At 32.9% G+C, this 4477-nt stretch overlaps 1 pseudogene; it reads right to left on the bottom strand.

Moving 5' to 3' along the window:
• Positions 1 to 713: 713 nt before the first annotated feature.
• Positions 714 to 829, bottom strand: LOC117116752 (annotated as a pseudogene).
• Between the last annotated feature and the right edge of the window lie 3648 nt (positions 830 to 4477).

Genomic DNA, 4477 nt, shown 5'->3' with positions numbered 1-4477 from the left:
TCAACACATTTTTTTTTTTTTTTTTTTTGGCCCAATGGCATTAACCACCTTCAATAGAATTTTTTCTTTTTAATTCATTTTGTTTTTTAAATTGATTTAACTTAAAATTGATCTCATCAGGCTTACGCTTGTTGACATGAATCTGCATAAAGCTGGTCCAGTCAAATTTCTGGCCATTCGAAGACCTTTTCACCCTCAAAATCCCCCTTTTCTGACTGTAAAGCATCCAGTCTTTGATGTCAGAAGACTGTACATGAATTATGCTGTATGGATCAGGTGCAATTTCTGATATACGCTCCATGGCCCTCTCTATCGTACTATGATTATTATTATTATTATTATTATTATTATTATTATTATTATTAATTATTATTAATATTACTAATATTATTATTATTATCACTATTAATAATATAATATAATTATGTATAATAATGCATTCGATCTCCCATCACCAAACACACATTATTCGTGAAAGCTTCATACCTTCCATCAAATTTATAGGTAAAGCTTCACTCAATCAAGATTAAAAAAAAACGTTAGGACTTCACTACAACAGCAAATCTATTGATCTTAGGCTTCGACGTCGATAGTTGGCGACCTTTGAGGAGGTGGGTCCAGGCTTCAAAGTGACGCCTGCATTAGGAAAATATTATAAGAGCTATCGATGCGCTACTATTGGTAAAATCAATTTCTAGAAAAAAAATGAATTAAGTCTACAGCACCCGGTATTCCCAAACGGTCTCCTAACCAAGTACTAACAAGGCTAGTTGCTTAACTTCGGTGATCGGACGAGAACCGGTGTTTTCAAGGTAGTATGGCCGTAGACAAGGATGCACCAACAGTGCAACACTTCGATCATCGAATTCATTGAATGATATTTCAAGTTGTGACGTGTTACTTAGAAATATAAGAGCTGTCGATTCGCTACTATTGGTAAAATGAATTTTTAGAAAAATATACATGAAATAAGTCTTTTTCTTAAGTTCAATTTTGTTTGATCGTTGCTTACTTCGTTAATTATTCGGTTTCCTTTTCCCATTCCAGGGCAATAATTTGTGAAAAGTTCTTTTCTCATGATGAATAAACATACCATCTGTAGGAATAAGGAGAGCAAACAGTATTTTTTCATTTCATTTTATTTATTTTTCAAGCAATTACAAAAACAAAATAAAACCAAAGCATCCCTACTGTCGGTGACAGGATAAACGAAAAGCAAACTTAATTGTTGTGTTAATTTTTTTGCGGACGACAAGGGCAACACGGCATGATTAACAATGGAATAGTCCATACTCATTGGAGATGACCAGGCCTTTAAATATTAAAATACACTAAAAACAAAATTAAATTGTATAGTATTAGCCGATTTAAGATCATGTGCGATATTGCAACATGAATTCCCCAGATTCCAGTTCATATTCCAAATAAGCTTATATGAATGTTAGTCTGGCTGAACTCAACGGCTTTCTGTGGTTTGTGGTAAAGGATAACTCTTCAGTGTAAATACTTTTAGATAATTATAAGGACATTCGCTGACCACAACTACAATTTGTGGTATACAAAGTTAAACAAGTAGGAGTTTATTGTATTGCAGTCAATCTGATACTGACACCGACTCTACCGGGACGAGCAATAAACGAGCCACCATCCACTTAAACTCGATACATCTATAATATAATAGATTTGCTGTGTGCGCGATCATTGGCGGATCCAGTCATGGAGGGAGAAGGGAGAATAGGGTAGCTAGCTACCCCCTATCTTTCATTTGAAAAATCCTCAGATATAGCCCTCCGTGACCAAATACAAAGTAACCTTTGTTTTTTTTTAGGCCTACATAGGCCTATACTTTGTATTTTTTTCTTAAACATAGGTCTACGCCATATATTCAATTCCCATTCCACACACATTCAATCAAACCATTGAACTACACATTTTCAAGCATTTATAATTTACAAGTGATTAACTTTCATTAAAAACACAAGTTAGTTTTTATACTTTTTGCTACGATAATTTAAATGGTTTGAAAGACAACGGCTGAAGTTACAACATGACCAATAATTAAAAATTTAATAACGGTTTAACTATTTAATGTTTTATTATTTGAATTATTATTATTAGTTCAGCACCACAAACAGTATGTATAAGTTCTACTGTTTTCTCTACTCTCTCCGTTCCACGCGCCTCAGGATATTGGTTAAGTAACAATTATTGTTGTGTCTTCTTAATAATGTGACCATTATAAGTATTTTAATAATAATAATAATAATAATAATAATAAGTAATATGTGCGTTGGGTAATCGAGGACACTAAATATAGAGGAAATACGCCAGGTCCTGTTTCTTGCACATCGTGCTTTATTCAGCCATTGCGTTCGTTAGCCTAGAGTGTACTAGATGACGTAGTTGACATAGGGTCAACACTTCTTAAGGATATTACATCCCTCCTTATTTTGTTAACTTGAATTGTATTTGTTTGATAATGTTGAAACAAAACATATAGTCTTCTAGTATGTATAAGTTCTACTGTTTTCTCTACTCTCTCCGTTCCACGCGCCTCAGGATATTGGTTAAGTAACAATTATTGTTGTGTCTTCTTAATAATGTGCGGTCATAATACGTTGAAAACATAATAATAATAATAATAATAATAATAATAATAATAATAATAATTATTATTATTATTATTATTATTATTATTATTATTATTATTATTATTATTATTATTATTATAGAGAGGGCCATGGAGGGTATATCAGAAATTGCACCTGATCCTTACGGCATAATTCTTGTATACAGTCTTCTGACATCAAAGACTGGAAGCTTTACAGTCAGAAAAGGGGGATTTTGAGGGTGAAAAGGTCCTTGAAATGCCAGAAATTTGACTGGACCAGCTTTATACAGATCCATGTCAACAAGCTTAAGCCTGATGAGATCAATTTTAAGTACTCACACTTAGATCCGAGGTTTGACACAATACAAATTAGCAGCACCCGTCGGCATGCACCCGTCGGCACCCGTTAAATGAATGAATTTCTGAATTAGTTTACAACTGATTGATTCTAACAAGGAATTGAGCAGTTATTACTTTAAGTGAAAACTGTAACAATTATATATTTATTGCTAATATTATGTTATCTATATAATAATAATACCATTATTTATATTCAGTTTCTATACAGGTTGCAGTTCATCACCATGTCTTAATTGTTTACTATGCATGAACTACAAGTGATTGTCCAAACAAACCAGTTTCCATTATTATTTTGACTCAACTTTTTAAAATTGTCGCTTTTTGCACAAAAGTGCTTATCTCGCCGAGTTGACCACTTAGTGCAAATTTTTGACTTTCCGCCATATTTCGAGTACTTTTCAGAAAAACTTCAAACTTTCAATGGAATAGTGTTTGTTTCAGGCTATCTCACAGTGCCTAACAAAAAAAAATTACATTTTGACTCAACTTTTTAACATTGTCACTTTTTGCACAAAAGTGCTTATCTCACCGAGTTGAGCACTTAGTGCAAATTTTTTGACTTTCCGCCATATTTCGAGTACTTTTCCAAAAAAATTCACACTTTCAATGAAATAGTGTTTGTTTCAGGCTATCTCACTTTGCATAACAAAAAAAAATCACATTTTGATATTGTCACTTTTTGCACAAAAGTGCTTATCTCGCCGAGTTGAGCACTTAGTGCAAATTTTTGACTTTCCGCCATATTTCGGGTACTTTTCCGAAAAACTTCAAACTTTCAATGGAATAGTGTTTGTTTCAGGCTATCTCACTTTGCCTAACAAAAAAAAAAATTACATTTTGACTCAAATTGTTAACGTTTATTCTTTTTGCACAAAAGTTCTTATCTCCGCCGAGTTGACCACTTAGTGAAAATTTTTGACTTTCCGCCATATTTCGAGTACTTTTCCGAAAAACTTCAAACTTTCAATGGAATAGTGTTTGTTTCAGTTATCAACTTGAACATAGAAATTAGTGTATTAAAAAAATGTCTACCCATCAGTTTACAGCGGAAAATGATAGAAACACTTCCAGTCACTGAAAGTGTTTTATTATTTTTATTATAATTTTTTCGTTTAAAAATCAGGGTACACATTTTTTAAATTCAATAATTTTTATGCAGAAGTTAATAATTTGTATGCTATTGCAATATGAGCCAGTAAAACACAATTGATGTTCAATTGCTTTAATACACTTGAGGTTTCTTGTTATTCAATAGATTAAACGAACAAAAGCACTCAAAATTCACATGGATAATAGCTTTCAAAAGTTGCCTAAAACCGTTTTACGATCGCATGATGACGTCAACGGCCAAACACCGTTCGTAAAATAGAAGGTTCGTAATTGAAAAGTTCGTAATTGGGAAGGTCGACTGCAGTCGACCTTCTCAATTACGTACCCTTTGGTCTAGAAGGCGTTCGTCAATGAGAAAATTCGTAATGGAGAAGTATGAAAAAATAGCGCCCTCTA

The sequence above is a fragment of the Anneissia japonica genome, unplaced genomic scaffold, assembly GCF_011630105.1.
Source record: "Anneissia japonica isolate Jap-2015-1 unplaced genomic scaffold, ASM1163010v1 scaffold728_len15510_cov116, whole genome shotgun sequence".
Taxonomy (NCBI): domain Eukaryota; kingdom Metazoa; phylum Echinodermata; class Crinoidea; order Comatulida; family Comatulidae; genus Anneissia; species Anneissia japonica.
Note: the sequence above shows the minus strand (reverse complement) of the source record. Positions and strands in the feature narration are given on the sequence as shown.